The sequence below is a fragment of the Hyperolius riggenbachi genome, chromosome 6 (genome assembly GCF_040937935.1).
Source record: "Hyperolius riggenbachi isolate aHypRig1 chromosome 6, aHypRig1.pri, whole genome shotgun sequence".
NCBI classification, from domain to species: Eukaryota; Metazoa; Chordata; class Amphibia; order Anura; family Hyperoliidae; genus Hyperolius; species Hyperolius riggenbachi.
In genome coordinates, this window is record NC_090651.1 from 314,989,103 (window position 1) to 315,010,871 (window position 21,769).

The following is a 21,769-nucleotide window of genomic DNA, read 5'->3' on the forward strand; positions in this document are numbered from 1 at the left end:
ACTGCACGTGTTTTCCCAGAAAGGACATATTCCCATGAACTTAAAAGAGAATCTGTAACATCAAAAATTCCCCTGGGGGGTACTCACCTCGGGAAGGGGAAACCTCATGATCCTAATGAGGCTTCCCACGCCATCCTCCATCGCTCGGGGGTCTCGCTGCAGCCCTCCGTACAGCGGTGATGTAAATATTTACCTTCCCGGCTCCTGCGCAGGCGCTCTGGCAGTTGTCAGCTCCGAAGTAGGCGGAAATACCCGATCGCCGTCGGGTTTGCTCTACTGAGCAGGCGCAAGTCTCCGGCGCCTGCGCAGTAGAGCGGACCCGACTGTTATCGGGTATTTCCGTCTACTTCGGAGCCGAAAACAGCGCCCCCGCTGGAGCCTGCAAAGGTAAATATTGAATTAACAGTTGGGTCTGTCGGCGGCTGTTCGGAGGGCTGCAGCGAGACCCCCGTGGGACAGAGGATGGCATGGGAAGCCTCATTAGGATCCTGAGGCTTTTCCCACCCGAGGTGAGTACCTCCCAGGGGAACTTTTTGACGTTACAGTGTCTAAGTATTTTCTTCCTTTTATTTTCACACTGGCTACTAATGTCTCTATAATTGTTGGTTTTAATGATTTTCTGTATATATAAATTATTTATATTGCATTAATAATAAATGACTAAAAAGTTGTTTTATTAGTTCAGCTACACCTGCTATTCAGCCACACCGAAAGAAGTCTAGCTTCTGAAGAGTCGCTACTATTGTTGATAGCTAGATAAACTAGAGTGTGTTTAACCATTTTTTTGCAGATATTAGTCTCAGTATAGTTAGGGCTCCTACCCTTCTGTAGGATGGTGGCACTTATACCCTGAAATAGTGTGTAAATTGTATTACCGTAACTCACAAGCTCCCTTTCAGTCTGTCTGCTGCCAAAATCCCAGCAGTTTCTGCGCACAGATTGCGACCACAGATTGCATGGTCTGTGTGCTGAAACCGATTGTGAGGTATTGTGCGGTCCGGCCACTAGGGGGCTTGTGATAGGGAGAATGTGCCCTTCTCCCCTAGTATAGGCAGCGAGATGAGCCTCCAGTATTTGGTACCCCTCCAGGCAGGGCCGTTTTAGCAACAACGGGGACCCCAGGGCAACTTAAACCTGGGGAACCCCCCAACAGATACCCCGGAACAAAATTCAGCATTAAGGGATCTTTTTTGCAGCCGGTATAGTCAGGGTGTGAAGCCCCAATCGGTCGGAACTCCACATTCTGGCTATCCCAGTCTGCATGGGGGACAAGGGGTTAAAAAGTTTCAGGAGGGGGGACCCCACATAATATTTTTAAAAAAAATTCCCACACTCTAAACAAAATAAAACCCCCAAAAAAAACAAAAAAAAAAGGGAAAAAAATGCCAGGGATCTTCATACAGCCATATTGCGGCTGTAGCGATCCCTGGCCAAAGCGCTGCGGCTGAACCCCCTGGAAACCCCATCAGGAAATTCATTGCTTCTTTTGACACATGTAAAATTACACTACCGTTAGGTTTGCGACTAAAAGTGACATTTACCGCATTTAAAAGTATACTCTTTTCCTTTGAAAAATTTTAAAATCAATTTTCTCAAAAACTATAAGGTCTTTTTGAAAAAAAATGTTTTTCCTCTTGTAGCCACTGGGGGCCCCTACAGGCTCTGAGGCCCTGGGGTCAATTGCCTCCTTTGCCTCTATGGTAGTGCCGGCCCTGCCTCCAGCCAGTATAGGCAATAAGATGTGGCCCCAGTATGAGGAGGTTCTGCCCCCCACAATATTGGTTACCAGTTGTGCCCCCCAGTGCTAAGCACCCCCTATGTATGTAGCCAGATGTCCCCCCCCCCATTAGATACCCCCCAGTCTAGGTAGCCATGTGCCTCCAACATTAGTTACCCCTAGTATAGGTAGCCAGGTTTAACCTTTAAATTTTTCTTGCAGGTGGCAGCTTTAAAGTGAACCTTAAGTCACCCCCAAAAAATGAGATGAACTCACCTGGGGCTTCCCTCAGCCCTCTGCAGATGATCGGTGCCCTCGCAGCTCCGCTCCGATGTCCCAGGACCCGCCGGCGAGCACTTCCGGTTTGGCCGGCACCGGCCGACAGGCATGGGAACGCGAGTGATTGTTCACGTTCCCAGCCTGTATATTGCCCCCTATGCTGCTATTGCGGCCATGCGGCGGATATACAGGCTGGGAACGCGAACAATCACTCGCGTTCCAATGCCTGTCGGCCGGTGATGGCCAAACCGGAAGTGCTCGCCGGCGGGTCTTGGGACATCGGAGCGGAGCTGCGAGGGCACCGATCGTCTGCAGGGGGCTGAGGGAAGCCCCAGGTGAGTTCATCTCATTTTTTGGGGGTGACTTTAGGTTCACTTTAAGGCTGTACAGTTAGATGCAAGTCACATCCTCATAATGCTAAATCCCCCAACAGGCAGGAATGTGCTCATATAATTGGACTAATTTTTAACAGCTGTGATACTTCTAATATACAGTATCTATGCAGCAATACCTGCAACCCAGCCGGCACGTCTCCACAGCATTTACTGCAGTACAGTGGATTGCACACGCCGGGACGCAGGAGCCCGCGTGCCTGTCTGTTACAGGGCACAGAGGTACAGAAAGGACATACTGTGTATACACGGCACATTATTTCCGGGCTGAGCAAACGGGTGCGGAGGGCTGAACGGAGGTCTGATATAGGAGAACATTGAGTGAGGGAGAGGAACGGAGGGCGCGGGAAGTATTTATATCCCCTGCCCATAACATATACTGGATTAACTAGAGTCCTTCGGCTCCAGTACCCTTTTTAATGGAAGCATAGAGAAATTTAAAAAAAATGCATGGAAGTTTAGAAGTCTTAATATGAGCAGAAAAGATCTACATAAGCATCTGTATTATCTTTATTAATTGTATCCATTTATATTATGTTAAAACATTTCCCACACAGGTTTCTATTGAACAAGTCTGCACTAGCTGAGCCTCCGCGAGACTCACAATCTAATGGACAATTAGTGATGGCCTAAATATGTCATTAGGAATTCGGAGTACAATGAAACCATTCCCATTTGGAATATTTATATAACTGTATCAAAAACTAATCAATTATCCTTTAAAAGTTGGGTACACTCAGGGTGCAAGTACATGGCAGTCATGTTTTGCTAGTCATCCTTTAGACATCCAATCCCGATTCCCGTACAGAGAAGTTCATCTTCTTGAATTTCCAGGCATCTTTTAGTTTTGGTGAACAAAGCAAAACCTCACTGCTCTTCAGAGAACATCTTGGTAAACTATCTCCAGTCTACCAACACAAATGGAGTCCTATTCATTTCTATACACTCTGAGGGCTGGAACCCACAGGAGCGCTTTTGGCAGCGATTCGATACCCTAGCAGTTTGCCAAAACGCTGGGCAAATGTTAATGGATGGGGCAACTTCCATAGGAGCGTTTGCGTTTCTCAGAAACGCAAACGCAGGACGTGCAGCATTTTGAGAGCGTTAGCGCTTCAATGTAAAGTATTGAACCACTAGCGTTTTGCGGTTCAGCACACTGTAACAAAATGAAAAATAATTCACAGGGCCAATCAGGATAAAAACGCAAAACGCTACGCACCCGCTGGGCAAAAAAATACAATGTTGCAAAACACGACCCAAAACACGCATGAATCCGCTTGCAAACCGCTCAGACAAAACGCTAGCGGTTGTGTTTTGCGTTTGCTGATTTCAGTGGGTTCCAGGCCAAAAGCAGTATTGCTTTTTTCACAAAAACCCTAGATTTAAAGGGAATCTGAATTGGAAATAAACTTACAATATAATGAATTGTTAGTACATTTGTAGCAAAGAACAGAGTCTCATATTGTTTCCAGTACAAGAAGAGTTAAGAAACTTTACTTGTTTTGCAAAAGAGCTTCTCTGAGCTCTCCAACCCAACTTGGGTCAGAGACAGTCCTATTTTCTGGAGCACTTAAACATCAAATAAACAGTGAGAGGCAGTATCAGATACGGTTTTACTGGGGGGGGGGGGGGGGTTTCAAAGGGTCATTAGTGCTGCTCTGTTTCATAGTTTAAAAGAGAAACCGTAACCAAGGATTGAACTTCATCCCAATCAGTGGCTGATACCCCCTTTCCCACAAGAAATCTTTACCTTTTTTCAGACAGATCATCGGGAGCTCTGTATGGCTGATATTGTGGTGAAACCACTCCCACAGCATGATGTCAGGACCATGGTGCTGACATCACACTGCGGAAGCCATGTTGCATTGTGGGAAATAACAGCTGTTCCTAACTGCTAAAAATGCATCATCTCCTTCCACAGACATCACCTCCCAGCAGTAAAAATGTCACCATGGGATAAAATGTCAGAATGTCAAAAAAAAAAAAAAAAAAAAAAAAAACCTCTTCAGTCAGAAACATCTGCATGCTTGTTCAGGGTCTATGGCTAAAGGTATTAGAGGCAGAGTATCAGCAGGACAGCCAGGCAATCTGCATTCTTTAAAAGGAAATATATATATATGGCAGACTCCATATCCCACTCACATCTGGCATGCTTTAACATCAGCCCGAGTTACACCAAATTCCTCAAGACAATTGTATCAAAACTGAAACCATTACAATTCTTAAATCAACATATCAGTGTTCTAAACTTAGACTCTGTAACAAAATTTTCAGTCTTATTTCTTCTATCCTAAAAGTTCCTATACCTGTTCTAATGTGGTCAGGATCCTGGATCTGGATTACTGCAGCCTTTTCTAGTTGCACTGTCTCTGTAATATATCTAATCTTGCCTAAAACTGGCGGTTAAAAGTCACGGAAATGGCAAAGAGGGATCCAGGAGATCACAGTGACTCGACTGGTATGTTTTTTATTGTACCAATCGGACAGTACAGATTTTCTTTAAATTATAAAAGAAGAAAGTGATGCCTGTGCTAGGTTGTCTCCTTTTTAAACAGCATACACACTTCCAATGACTGTCACCTAAAGGATGGTGGTAGTGTTGGATGACAGCATGGGAACAATTGCTGTACAGATAACCCCCAGTCATTTCTGTTTACCAGAGAGGGAAAGAGGAGTATGATTGGAATAGCAATGCTTATTAGTGATCCATCATGGCGGATCACTAAGAACAATGTCAGACACCGAGGACACTTCGAGGATCTTCTAGGAGAGGGTACTCAGAAGATTTTCACCTGAGAAGACCATGAATGATGTTCTGGGTGACGTGTCTAATGTGTGTAGCTGCTGTTAGGTTTGTAGTTTTTCTAGATAGCAGTCCTTGAGTAGGGGTAGGGGATAGGATATATAATTGACCATTAGTCTCCTGGTAGATGTGCTGATCCTTACTGAGGGTTGTCCCATGGGAACTCCACTTTGCAGTTGCTCATTCTCCCTTTATAGATTTTGTCAAAATTTTCAGCTTGCGCCACTGTGAAATGATTCTTCCAATCACCACAGATACCTGAAAAAGAAAAAAAAAGAAAAATGAACCTGGTCAGAGTAGAATTATATATATCTGTGCAACAAGCGCCAAGTTTTAACAGGCTTTTTACAGGAGCATGGGCCACTTAATTCTAGTAGACCTTAAAAGGGAACCAGAGGAGAGACCTGTGAATGTTGCCTTTTTAACAAAACACATTGGGATTGATTAATTAAGCTGCGCCGCCAAAGCAGCGCAACTTAAAGGGAAGGTTCAGGGTCAGTATAAAAAAATAATAAAAATGCAAATCCACTTACCTGGGGCTTCCTCCAGCCCGTGGCAGGCAGGACGTGCCCTCAGCGCTGCATCACAGGCTCCCGGTCTCCTCCGATGGCGCACCCGACCTGGCCAGGCCGGCTGCCAGGTCGGGCTCTTCTGCGCTCCAAAATGCACCTCACGCGGGCGCGCTGACGTCATCGGACGTCCTCCGGGCTGTACTACTGTGCCTGCCAGGTCGGGTGCGCCCCCGGAGGAGACCGGGAGCCTGCGGAGCGGCTCCGAGGGCACGTCCTGCCTGCCACGGGCTGGAGGAAGCCCCAGGTAAGTGGATTTGCATTTTTATTTTTTTTATACTGACCCTGAACCTTCCCTTTAATGAGAGCATGCTGCGCATGGTAGTGCAGTGTAGCATGCTCTGCTAACCCACTCGTGCTCCCCACACTGTCACAGGCAGTCTAATGGACCAAAGTACGGGGATCATGTCTATTAAAGTGGACCCAAATTAAAAATACAAGATTTCAGAAATAAAACCTTTTTCTAAATTATGATAAATAGCAGCCTTTTTTCAACTGCATGACGACAAATATAAAATATTTTACAATTATTGTAGGAACCCCTCCCTTCCTTTTATATTGCCGGTACAGAATCTGGCAGACTGGTGGAGTAGATGGTGTCCGGCGAAGGAGAAATTGCTAATGGCTGCCACCTGTATAATCCTAGTAATGAAAAAAGAAGGGTGAAAAGCATGCACTGAAATGCTCATAGGCTTGAAGGAGTGTTTATTTTTGTATGTGTCAGAGTGGTGCAACTAAATATTTTGAATTAAAAAAAATGTTTGGTTTGGGTCCGCTTTAAGCCACTGGACCCGCCGGGGCTCAGGGCGGGTTCAGTGGAGCGGTTATTACTTATAGGAACGCGAGTAAGTTAGCAGTGCACGCTACAGCATACGAGTAAGTTAACAGTGCATAACTCACACTCATTAAACTGCGCTGCTTTAGCAAGAGGTTTTGCCAGTTTGTGTCCCCATGCATAATTAATTTGATCCCATGCCTGTAAAACCTTTAGCTAGCACTAGGCTAGCTAGTACAAGTGTCAGGCACCCCCCGATTCCCGCCGATCCCCCGTTTATTACCCAGCCTGGATCCAACGATCAGCGCAGCCTCCCTGCACAGCTCCAGCCTTCACTATGGGGAGGATCGCACACGACGTCCTGCGCAAACCCGATCCTCCCCATAGAGAGACCGGAGCTGTGCGGGTAGGCTGCGCGATCGTTGGATCCAGGCTGGGTAATGTATTAACAGGGGGATGGGGGGGGGGGAAAATCGCAGGCAATCGGGGGGGAAGTTGAACACTTGTACTAGCTAGCCTAGTGCTAGCTAAAGGTTTTACAGTCTGTCTGCTTCATTATGATCTTTTAATTTTTTACAAATAAAAGAGCTATTTTACTAAGGTTGGTGCTGACTCATTGGAATGCATAACTAAAGGTTTTACAGGCAATGGGATCACAATTATGCATGGGGGACTTCTGAGGGCCAGCAAGCGGTATGCCTGACACAGTGTCGGGCATGCCGCTAAGGAGGTTAAAAGGAAATAAATATGGCACCTCCATATGTCTCTCCCCTTGGGTTCATTTTAACTCTAATAGAACATTGTGCATTAACTAAGAAAATGCATAATGAATACAAAAAAATACATTCCTGCTTTTTGTCTCCTCCACTGAGACTATCAAACTTCACTTTCATGTAGCTTAGAGTGTAAATGTCGGCATAAAATCAAAAATCAAATTCTTTATTTTCATCTGGTAAACAAGTAATAAGGATGCTTGTTAAAATCACTATTACTTTTCTTGTTGATTAATGATCATTTCCCAGTTTACCTGACTTATTTGGTACATTGCCACACATAGGAAGTTGCAGGGCATGCAGGGTTGTCTTTTTTTGCTTCTTTACTTTCCTCTCAGACTTAACTAATGCAGCCTGATTTGCTGAAGCCTCTTTCCCTCCTGTTTTCCTCTCCCACACCTCTGTTCCTCTCTGATTGGCCAATATTTCTCAGGCCGAGACAATGCACTTTCTATTGCAGAGCTGGGTGGGAGTGCCTGAAGACTGTGTATGCATTGGCAGGGGCTTGGGGCCTAGTGAGTGTCAAGGGGCCCACCTGCCACCTTCTTTGACCCCTTTCCACTTCAGCTTACCAAAGGGGCCACAAATCTACTTCGCTTAAGGCCCCGTTTCATCTTAATCCACCTCTGGATAGGAATGTTGGGAGTCCTCGTAAAAGCTTTGCTGGGGTCCCATAATTTGGAGTTACGTCCCTAATTTGTATGAAATTTGCATGGAACCTGGAATTATTAGCATGTCATTGAACTGACCATCTTGAATGAACAGGACCAACAGTGTTCGTTCTGGAAGAGACAGGTTCTTTTGGAAGTAATTAGAGCTCACTGATACCAGTGTATGTGTGTGGGCATTGTTTTAAAAGGAAACAAGCAGCAAAATGCCTACAACCGCCTTTAACATAGATTGCGCATTTGGAACATAGCCTGCAATACAAATCCAGATTGACAAAGGTTGCATGCTCATTCAGATTCTGCAGAAATGAAATTTCCCCATTTCCGACCAGAAATCGGAAAAGGAAAATCAGATTTTTGCGGAAATACTGCATTACCACAACTCGTAATTGTAGCCCAATCACAGAACTCGGAAGCATTGGACCAGAGAATGCAGAATTAACTCAAAAGTATTTGGCCAATCAGAGAATGCAAAAAAATGACAAAAAAAAAAAAAACGACTCCTCAGAAATCCGCAGAATTGGTAATAGGCATTGGCGGATGTCAGAATTACCGCAAAACTCGGCATTTCTGACCATCCTTAGCATTAATACCTTTTCTGATAAACGTTCCATTCTTGTGGTTCAGGAGGTTATCGGGCACAAGGGAGAAGTTAGACATGTTGTTGTCTTTCATGGTCTTGAAGGAAGCATTTTCAACAACTGAGTCCAAAGCTGCATCATCCAAGTCTTTTCCAAGGAACTTACAGATCCTTTTTACACTGCCCCGCAAGTCCTGTGAAAGACAAGAGAACTGTGACCACCCCCTCATTATTCAGTGCTGTAATAACCGACACTAACTGAAAGCAGTAATACAGAGATCTTGCAGGAAAAGCGAACGTACAAGCCAGAACTGGATCTGTGGCTAACTACTATAATGCTAGGAACACACAATGCAATTTCCCGTCTGATCAAAGGGAATCGGGCGATTATTTCCGACATATCAAATCTGTTTCCGATCGAGAAAGTGGGAGATTTCACAATGTTCTCATTGGAAAATCGATCCCTTTATCAATCGGGAGCAGTTTGGACATGTACACACGCTACAACTTCCTGTTCGATCACCCGTCGATCGGACGGGAAATTGCATTGTGTGTTCCCAGCATTAGATGTGCAGATATTTTGTGGGAGAAGGGAATACTAGCATTCACATTATGCAATGCAGGTGGTCGTGGCATTTTAAAGTAACATGGAATTTGTATTTTGTTCGGTTGCAGCTTTCATCTCATTCATAGAGTCATTTTTGTCCACAATACAGTGCTGTCCCATTTTGTATGTAGCAGTGTGGTGTTAGGGGTTTTGAAGATCCCTGCGGGGAAAAATGGGGGGGGTGTTAAAAGGTCCAGAGACCCTCCTTAATCTTAAAGGAACACTATCGATTAACATGTTTTTTTCAATTGAGATAGGGATAGTTTGGGAAGTGCTGTTAAGTACAGTTGTATACATTTCAATGCTTATCTGTTTGTTTACGGTTATCAAATTCCTTTCACACTTCATTGTTGCTATATCTGACGGCTGAGTGAACCATGAGAGAAGGAGGGATTCCCTCACACTGTTAACCGTGTGTGTGAGAAAGCTCTCACTGTAGCTGCCTGTCTCCGAGAGCTGTCTGCAGAAAGCAGAGGAAATGTATCTAATGTGCAACATAAACATTTGTAATAGTATGTGAAACCTGACACCAGAGGCTTTTCATAGAACTCGGTTTCCATATTACACTGTTCTTAGCATGCCAGACTGCAGATTAACCTATACAAGTGAGACAGTCAAAAAGGTAGCTAAAATCTACACACAATGAATTACAGCTTTTGCCTCCGATATTCAATTTTAAAAGTAGGAAAAGGTTTACACAGCTACTTAGACATCATTTGTACATTGTCATTTTAGAACACCTAATGATAGTGTTCCTTTAAGTAGGGGATGTAGGAAGGGAAGGAGGTTTATACTTGACACAGGCTTTAGTTAGCCTTACTTGTACAATGTAATTACACAGTAAAGGGAAGAAGTATTTGATCCCCTGTAGCTACACATACCTTTTGCATTTCCTCATATGTATTTAACAGGACGTTGTCTCTTCCAGCTAGTTCAGTCCATGCTAAAACATGGTCAAACCAAGAGCCATAAGGTGCTGAAAGGAAAGAAAACACCATGGGTTTATGTTCTGGGTAAATCCCCACCAGGGCTCCGCTCTCATACTCGGAAAATGTTAAATCACATCCTAACTGCCGCACGAATGCAGATTTCGGCCAATTGGAAAAATAATCACCTCTCTCCGCATATGCAGGATCCAGATAATGGAATATCTGTCATCCTTGGTTAATGAATCCGCAGGACAATTTCGTAACTTGGGACTTCTGGGATATTAATTTTGATTTAGCCTGGGATATTAATTTTGATTTAGCCTCTGATTCCTAATTCCCCCATCTCCCTTTCTTTCCTCTGTACTTTACCTTTGCTCCTTAATTTTGATTCACTCTGTTGAGACGAATGCTAGGACATGACATAGCACTATACCAGCCATGTAAAGGGTTATTGTTTTCACTCCTACCTTAACCATTATATGCCTTTTTTTATGACTCTACACTAGTTAAAGAGACACTGAAGCGAGACTAAATCTCGCTTCAGGTCTTATATATAGCAGGGGCACGTGTGCCCCTGCTAAAACGCCGCTATCCCGCGGCTTAACGGGGGTCCCTTCACCCCCAACCCACCCCCCGCAAAAGATGGTCGGAAAATGGTCGCTGGCTGTCTCTCTTCCTGGAGGCAGGGCTAACGGCTGAAGCCCTGCCTCCCAGCGCGTCTATCAGACGCACATCGCCGCCTCTCCCCCGCCCCTCTCAGTGAAGGAAGACTGAGAGGGGCGGGGGAGAGGCGGAGATACGCGTCTGACAGACGCGCATGGGGCAGGGCTGCGGCGGTTAGCCCTGCCCCAACCAGGAAGCGCTCCCCCACTGCACGGAGGGGGTTTGGGGGGACAGGGACCCCCGTTAAGCCGCGCTATTGCGGCGTTTTAGCAGGGGCACACGTGCCCCTGCTATATATGAGGTCTGAAGCGAGATCTATTCTCGCTTCAGACTCTCTTTAAAGAGAGTCTGAAGCGAGAATAAATCTCGCTTCAGAGCCCATATTCAGCAGGGGCATGTGTGCCCCTGCTAAACCGCCGCTATCCCGCGGCTAAATGGGGGTCCCTTACCTCCCAAATCCCCTCCATGCAGCGGGGGATCACTTCCGCATTGAGGCATGGCTAATGGCCGCAGCCCTGCCTCACGCGCGTCTGTCAGCGCGTATCTCCGCCTCTCCCCCGCCCCTCTCAGTCTTCCTTCACTGAGAGGTGCGGGGGAGAGGCGGCGATGCACCGCTGATAGACGGCGCTGAGAGGCAGGTCTGCAGCCGTTAGCCCTGCCTCAACAGCAGCAAAATCTACGACCAAGTTGGTCATAGATTTTGCAGGGGGGGGATTTGGGGGGTAAGGGACCCCCGTTTAGCCGCGGGATGGCGGCGTTTTAGCAGGGGCACACATGCCTCTGCTAAATATAAGTACTGATGCGAGAATTATTCTCGCTTTAGTGTCTCTTTAAGGGGAAAAAAAAAGTTCATTCTGTTTTATTTTCTTTTTTATGTTCCACGGATTGATATGTCATTTTTGGAATGTTTATTCATCTGTTACATTTTCTTACATGATATATTCTTTGATATCCTGTAAATCCTGTTAATTTTTTATTGAGAGATTCAATATATAGAGTTACAGAGAAAGGAAAGAAAACAAAATCTCAGAAAGTGTACATTCACATTGCAGTTTACTGGGTTACAATTTACAGATTGACAGGCACATATTGATCTATGGAGCTCGAACCACAGTACACAGGACAGTTGTCACATTACAACCAAGTATTGAGAGAGTTTCAGAAGGAAGTCTAATCATTTTTCTTTTTCTTCCTTAGTTTTAATCCTCATTAGTACAATAAATTAACTTAAGCATATTTAAGAAACCAAAAAAGGAGATCTAAAACATTTTCTGCATCTCAAAATGACTGTTTCCTGATTTCACCAAAACGCTGCACAAGACAGCTAAACTCCATTTCACATTTTGTTCCCCATTGTTCTTGTATACAGGATGCATTTTGCAGTATATCTAGTTAGTCTTAATTTTAGCACCTGGGTTAAGCATACAAACATCGATTTTGATCACCCAAAAGGGCCCACCAGCCAACCATTGTGCCTCCTTTGTGCACCCCCCTCCCAAATATTTGAAGCTGGAGCCTCCACTGCCATGCACTTGTTTTAAGCTTCCACCTGGAAAGATGATCAGAACACAGTATCTACCTGGTTTCCCTGATATACGTTTTGCCTAACCCAGGTGATAAAATGAAGGGTAATTGTAAGGAAACGCGGAAAGGCCGCCGTCTCTCGAGGTGAGGCGGCTGTTTCCGCATCCTGCATGGCGTCACAACACGGAAAAAACGCCGCATGGGCAGTGCGGCGGAATCCGCATTGGTAACGGCAGAGTCCGCATTGGTAACGGCGGAATCCACATCAGAGGCGGCCCCCGCTCTAGATACATTGCATGACAGTACTGGTGTGGCTGGGACTGATAGTCCACCAAGATTCAGACTTACACGCGCGCGAGCACAGAGGCAGAGTTTAAATAGCAGTTAGAAGGGAGTCGGCTGACCAGCTGGGTCAGCTGACAAATTCCACTGCTCTCATTGGACCAGCAATTAGGGAGGTCCTGGAAAGGTCCTAGAGTATATATACTGCTGGTTGTTCACTTGCTCTTTGTCTGGCGTGCGATCACATATGTGGGAGCACCCAGATCCGTAGTCAGATCCGCAAGTGTGCCGGGACCAGCTGGAGCTGTAATCCTACACTTAGCTAGATTCTGTTGATAGCTAAAGTACTAGTTTGATTGTGATTATCTGTTATGACTTTTGCCTGCTTTGACTACTCTTCTGAACTCTGATCTTGTACCTCGATATTTCTGATACTCTTTTGCCGACCCCCGGCTCGTTCCTAGACTCCGCCTTAGCCTCCTGATTCTGTACCTCGATATTTCTGATACCCTGTTGCCGAACCCTGCCTGTACTTAGACTCCGCCTTTGTCTCCTGATCTTGTACTTTATCTTTCCGTGTGTTTACTACCTGGCTTGTCCGACCTCGAGAACCGACCTTACCGTTAGAGGTGGTTCCTCGCTCTGTTAGCGACCCTTCCTCCTGGGGGTCACTTTCAGACATCCTTCCCACTGTCAGTCTGACTCCTCCCGCCTTGGAGAGCTCAGGTCTGCGGAAGGAATCTGTGCAGTACTCCTTGCTGCACTGAGGCCTAGTCCTCAAAGTGTTACACCAAACACTACACTCTACTCAGGTGAACAGAAGTTAGTTAGTATATCGGATTATCGGTGAGACTGCAGATCACTTATAATCTGGTATATATCTGTATTTCCGGTGATACTGCAGATCACCGGTAATCAGACACTCTCTGTGCCCACCGATCGTTACACTAATTAGTTGAGCAATAAAGGAACTAAATGAATCAAACAGAACTCAAGAGGCTTTTGTGAAGAGCAGATCGTCTAAATGATGGTGAGATTATTCAAGAAAAGTGTACTCCTACAGAGGCGCTTGGTATATCATAGACCGACAACTGTTATATACTTCTCATATTATTGCCTGATGAAGCAGGGTCATACATGTGGAACGCGTTGCCAGAGTCGGATTTTCCACCAGGCAACAGAGGCAGTTGCTTTGATCTAGTAAAAAAAAAGGGCCCCGTGGCCCCAAAAAAGATTTATTACCCCTGTTCATGTAACTCTTTATGGTCCGTTAAAAACAGTCTGCAGGAATGCTCTCTGTAACAGATAAGACAGACTAATGTTATCTGTGTGATCTCTGTCTAGTTCAATCCAGCATTCAGAATACACACATATACATATATTTTCCATAAAAAGTGTTTTTAATTTCTTAAGCATTATTTGCACATATATGAATTTGTATCCTTTTTATATACATGTAATTTTTATTGTCATAATTTTTATAATGTATTGCAAACATATTTTCTATTAATGTTTATGATCTGCCATATTATGATTTTAACGAATGTTTTAGAAGAATAATAACCTTAAAGGTGTGTATTAGAAATATATATAACCAGTCCACCGATCATCAAGGTTATGAAGGATATGCTTAAAATAAATGGAAAGGGATAAGTATCTAGCTAAGGAGAATGGTGTGATGGCAATGCGCTGTGTGGAAATATATATATTTTTTCCTCTTCCTATCCCCGCGCATAGAATACTATTCCCCTCTCCTCGAACAATAAAGTTTTATGAAATTTAAACCTACTGGCTTCCTGTAGTCATGACAATGACACAGGGGGCGTATAAATTTAGTGTGCAGTGCGACTGACGTCATCTGATGAAGGCGCAGCGCGCCGAAACGCGTAATGACGTCAGACGCACACTAACGACATGCCACGCCCACCCGTAAGCGAGACGGCAGCCCAGGACAACGGAGATCGCGCTGCTGGCCACAGCGCGTTGCCATCCACCGCCCGGTGTTTAAGCGGCTGGCTTACTGCTGACAAGCGATTGTGACTTTGATGTTTGTGAGTATATCTTAACTTGTTCAATAAAAATCGCCCTTTGATAACTGCACTATGGAGCACTCTATTTCTACATAGATCTATATATAGTGCAGTGCTCCTCAGCGCCACCCAGCGCTCCTCAGCCAATGACAGTCTGCGCTGGGATCAGCTGACCAACCTGATCAGCTGATCCCCCTCCTCCTGGCATAAAGGTCCTGCCTCCCAGCGTGCGTGTGCGTAGCTCTCCATCTGTGTGCACTAGAAGGCTCAGACAAACCAGACGCATGCTGCTGTGCGGAAACCACCGGTCTGAAAGCGGAGACAGCCGCCCCGCCGCCAGACCGCGCAGCGGCATCTCCGCAATCCTTTACAATTTGGTTTCCAGATTACTCACGGTTTTGGGCCGCTAAAATGCCAGGGCAGTATAGGAACCCCACAAGTGACCCCATTTTAGAAATAAGACACCCCAAGGTATTCCGTTAGGAGTATGACAAATTCATGGAAGATTTTATTTTTTTGTCAAAAGTTAGCGGGAATTGATTTTTATTGTTTTCTTCACAAAGTGTCATTTTCCACTAACTTGTGACACTTAAAAAAAAACTTGTGACAAAAAATAAAATCTTCTATGAACTCACCATACACCTAACAGAATACCTTGGGGTGTCTTCTTTATAAAATGGGGTCACTTGTGGGGTTCCTATACTGCCCTGGCATTTTAGGGGCCCTAAACCGTGAGGAGAAGTCTAGAAACCAAATGCCTCAAAATGACCTGTGAATAGGACGTTGGGCCCCTTAGCGCACCTAGGCTGCAAAAAAGTGTCACACGTGGTATCGCCGTACTCAGAAGAAGAAGTATAATGTGTTTTGGGGTGCATTTTTACACATACCCATGCTGGGTGGGAGAAATCTCTCTGTAAATGGGCAATTGTGTGTAAAAAAAAAAATAAAAAAAATGTGTCATTTACATAGATATTTCTCCCACCTAGCATGGGTATATGTAAAAATACACCACAAAACACATTATACTACTTCTTCTGAGTACAGCAGTACCACATGTGTGGCACTTTTTTGCAGCCTAACTGCGCTAAGGGGCCCAAAGTCCAATGAGTACCTTTAGGATTTCACAGGTCATTGAGACATTTGGTTTCAAGACTACTCCTCATGGTTTAGTGCCCCTAAAATGCCAGGGCAGTATAGAAACCCCAGAAGTGACCCCATTTTAGAAATAAGACACCCCAAGGTATTCCGTTAGGAGTATGGTGAGTTCATAGAAGATTTTATTTTTTGTCACAAGTTAGCAGAAATTGATTTTTATTGTTTTTTTGTCTCAAAGTGTCATTTCCTAACTTGTGACAAAAAAATGGTTCAATTTGCATTAGTTTTCATGCGAATTCGCACGCGAAATCGCGGCAAAAAACGCATGTGCGTTTTCCCTATTAAATACATAGCCTGCGAATCGCCTGCATTCCTCACGCAGGCGAATTCTGCAGGCCCTACCGTGCAGAAAAATCCTGCACAGAAAAACGCTGGAAAAAACTGACAAGTGGAAACAGGGCCATCCACTTGTATTGGTTATGCGAATCCGCATGCAGAGAACGCATGCGGATTCGCTCTAGTGGAAACGGGCCCTAAGAAATAATAGCCACCTTGAGAAAAAAAATAATAGCATGATGCAGATTAAAGATCTATGTATATATGTTGAAGTCCTGTGATCTGCAGGGACCAAGTCTTGATTCCTGAGGCCCCTTTCACACTGGTGCGATGAGTTAACCTGTTTTACCGCAGGATAATGCTACACAAATAAAAGTATATGGGGCATTTCATACTTACATGTTGCAATGTGATGCGCCAGACATCCTCAATTTTCTGCTGGGGTGATGCTGGAGTATCCGCGTATTGGTGAAAATCATGCGCGGTGACATGCGGAAACCGCGCATGAACCGCTGCACATAATTCCAACTGTTAGACGCATGTATTCGCATCGCATACAAGTGGAAGCATATACACCTGCGCAATTCTAACGGCTACAGGAAGTGAGCGCTAGAGCGCCTCACTACCTGCTTGGATTGCAGCTAGAAAGGAGATTACCGCGCATTGCCGTGGTAATCCCCAAAGGCGATTTTTTTAGCATTGCGATGCCATCACACCGCAACGATAATTAGCAGGGTGAAACCTGCCTCAGCGACGACAGTTTGGGGCCAAGTTCTGTACAGATGTGCAACTAGCCACCAGGCTAAAAATGCGTTCTGTTGCAATGGAAGGAGGGAGGATGGCCGATGGTGCATTATATGATAAACCGTCTCAGAGGGCAGGGCGAGTCGAAGAACAATTCCCTCAACCTGTGATTGGCCGAGACTTTGAAAGGCTGATCGCTCGATACATCACGGGGACTGGGGGCTGCTGTACACACTTCCGACAGACTGTCTCGGCTGAAACCATCTAGCGTAGAGGCCTGCGCGGGTCTAATTTTTCAGCCCCACACCTCCGCTACCCACACCTTACCCGCAACCCCCTTTCTGGCAAATTTGGTGCCTGCATCTGACCCGCAGGCGTTCAGACCACAACCTGACTAGCCACCTGCATTTTCCATTTTATTATAAAATATAAAATTGGTAGTTGCTGTAAAGTTAGTGAAACCTAATTTTTATACACAAGCCAAAGCAGTGTTTAAGATCTTTTTTTTTTTTTTCACTTTTGACTAAATTATGGCTAAATTAGTTTTGTCCAGCTATGAAAAAAGTATTTTTTTTTTTTTTTTAAAAAGCACATCTTCAATCTCACACTTGTAGGTTCCCAGTTTTCCTTATATACTAGTATGGGGGAGGGGGAGTCTCAGGTTGAGAGCAGGATGGAGTCTGCTGGCATTAAAGTTTAGCAGCAGCAAACAGGTAATTAAAGGGAGCCTAAACTGAGAAGGATGTGGATTTTTCCTTTTAAAATAATGCCAGTTGCCCGGTCAGCGCAGGAGCGTGCCTTAATGGTGAGTAGCACCTATAATTTATAGCGCTGCAAGGGAATCCATATTGATTGTCCCTCCGGGTGCCGGGGGGGGAGGGGGGAGGCAGGGGGGTCTGGAAGAGTATGACAGGCCGTGCTCGGGAGGGGGGTCAGGGAGCAGTATGACAGGCTGGGCCCGGGAGGGGAGGGGGGTCGGGGAGCAGTATGACAGGCTGGGCTCGGGAGGGGGGGGGGGGGGGTCGGGGAGCAGTATGACAGGCTGGGGTCGGGGAGCAGTACGAAAGGCTGGGGTCGGGAGAGGGGGGTGAACGGATCAGTATGAAAGGCTGGGGTCAGGTCTGGGTTATTATCTGCTGAGATGTGGCCCGAATTGCGATTATCTGCTGAAATGTAGCCCAAATTGCGTTTATTATCTGCTGAAATAACGTCATCAAGCCGCGTCCCCGATACAGTGAACGGCAGCCCGGGGATGTACAGAGTGGTAGGAGGAGGAGGAGGGTGCGCGGTAATTGCTGGAGAGAGCCATGACAGTGAGTACCACTACCTATGCTCATCTCCCAGCGGAGCAGGAGAATCGGGCAAAGGGGGGGGGGAGAGGATGTTGGAAGGGAGTGTATGAGTATATCCCATTGCCATGGGGGGGGGGGGGGACTGGGAGTGAAGAAGGCAGGATTTTAAAAATATAAATATGCCTTTTTTTTTTTTTTTTTTTTTTTTACCTATAATGGGGACACTTATACCTTGTTGACTGTGGCACCTATAGCTGACCCATCTATAATGTGACACCTATAGCAGACCTGCTATAGGTGCCAAAGGCAGACCTACCTATGGCACCTATAGCAGACCTACCTATGGCACCTATAGCAGATCTACCTCTATGGTGGCACCTATAGCAGACCTACCTATGGTACCTATAGCAGACCTACCTCTACTGTGGCACCTATAGCTGACCTAACTACTGTGGCACCTATAGCTGACCTAACTACTGTGGCACCTATAGCTGACCTAACTACTGTGGCACCTATAGCTGACCTAACTCTACTGTGGCACCTATAGCAGGCCTACCTCTACTGTGGCACCTATAACAGGCCTACCTATACTGTGGCACCTATAGCTGGATAACCAATACTGGGACAACTCACTCTAACCTTAGCCCCTCACTCTCAACACTCACTCTCACTTCAGGCCCACACTCTCAGCACACTCGCTAGGAATGATCAATTAGATACAATTTTTTTCTGAGTTGATGCAAATTGATGCAAACTTTTATGCAAATATATGCAGTTTGAAAATGAACCAATCAATTTCAACCTGGATTTAAACTGATTGGTCTATTTTCAAGCTGCATATATGTGCATAAAAACTTGCATCAACTCCGAAAAATTTGCATCTCATTGAGCATTCCTAACCCTCACTCTAACCTCAGGCACTCACTCTCATTTTCATCTATGACTTCTTCCTACACCAGGCTACCTATAATGGGAGCAACTATTCCAGGCTACCTATAATGGGGGCAACTATTCCAGGCTACCTATACTGGGGGCAACTATTCCAGGCTACCTATACTTGGGGCAACTATTCCAGGCTACCTATACTGGGGGCAACTATTCCAGGCTACCTATACGGGAGGCACCTATACCTGGCATTACCGGCCGTGGCATGCTCAGCACGCCACACTCACTCCTTTCCTTTTTTTTGTGGGGGGGGGGGGTCATTTAATACCCAGCTCCCAGTGTCAAATGCCCTAGGTACGCCACTGCTGGGGACACGTAATACCTGTCTTAGCAATGCTGGGGACACACGTAATACCTGTCTTAGTAATTCTGGGGACACTCAGTGGCGTAGCAATAGGGGGTGCAAAGGTAGCGACCGCATTGGGGCCCTTGGGCTAGAGGGGCCCCGCGTGGCCCACCATCAACCACAGTATTTTTTTCTTGGGGTAGGGGCGGCCGGCCCTCCACCATGTGGTTTGGAAAAAAAACGGCCCTCCGAGGCCGTGAAGTTGGACAGCACTGTTTTAGAGGGCGGGGTCGGGCGGGGGGTGGTAGCAGTAGCATAGCTAAGGAGCTGTGGGCCCTAATGCAAGTTTTATAATGGGGCCCCCAAGCACTCTATACATAGCAATTGATACGGCGCACCAAAACCTGCAAATGGCAACCACATTGTCAGAGGTACAAGAAGGGGATGGGGAGCAGCTTGTTAATGATTACCACTATTCAAAGTATCTATAGAAATGATTATTATGAGCACAGGACCAATAGGAGATCTAATACTGTAGTCGAGGGAGGGCCCTTCGGGGCCCCTCTGACCCAAGGGCCCGATGCGGTGGCTACCTCTGCAACCCCTATTGCTATGCCCCTGGGTGGTAGGTCAGAGCACTTTAAGAAGCTGGGGGTCGGAACAAAGAACAAGCTGAAAAGGCTCCATATTATGTGACAGATATCCCAATTCTGTCACAACACTGCATTTATCATGTGGTAGAGGTAGGTCTAATTATGTGAGGTAAAAGACATGCAAACACGCACCTTATTTCACTTCAGAATTCAAGTGTGAGGTATTTCACTACTAAATACCACACATTTTTAGTAGAAAATTACCACATGAATTACCTCATGAAATTACATGAGGTAAAACTTTACTTAACCTCCTTGCCGGTCTAATTCTCGCCGTCAAGGAGGCAGTGCAGCACTTTTTTTTATTTTTTTTTTAAATCATGTAGCGAGCCCAGGGCTCGCTACATGATAGCCGCTGAGCGGCGGCATCCCCCCGCCCACTCCGATCGCCTTCGGCGATCAGAGTAAGCAGGAAATCCCGTTCAGAATGGGATTTCCTGCAGGGCTTCCCTGGTCGCCATGGCGACCGGGCGGGATGACGTCACCGACGTCAGAGGGAATCCCGCACCTCAGCGCTGCCTGGCACTGATTGGCCAGGCTGCGCAGGGGTCTGGGGCGGCTCGGCGCGGCGGGTAGCGGCGAATCGGCGGCGATCGCGTACTACACGCAGCTAGCAAAGTGCTAGCTGCGTGTAGGAAAAAAAATTATGCAAATCGGCCCAGCGGGGCTTGAGAAATCCTCCTGCGCAGGTTACCCCGAACTGAGTTCGGGATAACCGGCAAGGAGGTTAAACTACCAGAATTCAAAAGTTGATTGCCCTCATGAGGTAAACCCAATTCCATGGAGGTAATTATTTACTAAACTCTACCAGAATTGAGCCCAATGACTTTTTTCCCCCCAATTTTGAGGGAGAAAAGTGAGTCTTATAGTACAAAAATACAGTAGATGTAAGGTTTTATTGCCTCTGCTCAATTGCAATGTCTCAAAAGTCCCAGAGCGAAAAATACATGAACTATTGACCTTATTATATATCCCCTTCAGTCAGAAACCCAGTTATTTACTTAGGAAAAAAAGTGTTTTATAGCTGTAATTTGTTATCGTTGAGGGGCACTACAGCCTGACCGGGTCCCAACTGGAGAAAAAAAAGTAATGCATAGCTGGATTCACTCTTTCAGGCAGGGGGGGGGGGGGGGGGGAAGAAAGAAAAAAAAAGGGAGCACAGCATAGTGATTTATGTTCTTGCGAGTGTATATACACTTTTATCTCAACCAGTCATGTATCATCTCGGGTACACTTTAAGATATTTCCTTGCTAGACTGATTTCTAATACAAAATCATATATACTCTACAGACAAAAACAGAAAAAAATCCCACTAAGATAACTTACCTTCTTTTGACCAAAGAAAATCCTTAAGAAGAAGACCCACGCTTTCATAGTCCTCAAAGAATCCACCCATTTTCCCAAAGTGGTATATTGACACTACAACATCTTTTGGATCTCTTACAGTGTAGATAATCTGAAAGTAGAAAGTAAGTGTTAATTCAGTCAAATTTGACATAGGTCTGGAGTATAAACTCTCCGGAAGCTACATACACACTTTGGATAAATGCTGTCGAAAAAAAAATGTATCAACATTTTACTCACAGTGATTGTACAGATAAGCTGCTGAGCTCTTTGCTTAGGTTTATTCTGTCATATGAAAAGGTGCATACCAGCAGAGGTGTCCCACTGCTGCTTACAAAAAGAAACTACAAAGGCCACTAGGCATGTCTCAACTCTTCCTTAACCCCCTTGCCGTTACAATTCTGGCGGCAAGGGGGCAGCGCAGCACTTTTTTTTTTTTTTTTTTTTTTAAATCATGATAGCCGTTGACAAGCGGCATCCCC

General features: G+C 45.6%; 1 pseudogene; it reads right to left on the bottom strand.

Annotated features, from left to right (window-relative positions):
* Window positions 1-2,876: 2,876 nt before the first annotated feature.
* Window positions 2,877-21,769, bottom strand: part of LOC137521699 (sulfotransferase 2B1-like) — a 30,827-nt pseudogene continuing 11,934 nt past the window's right edge.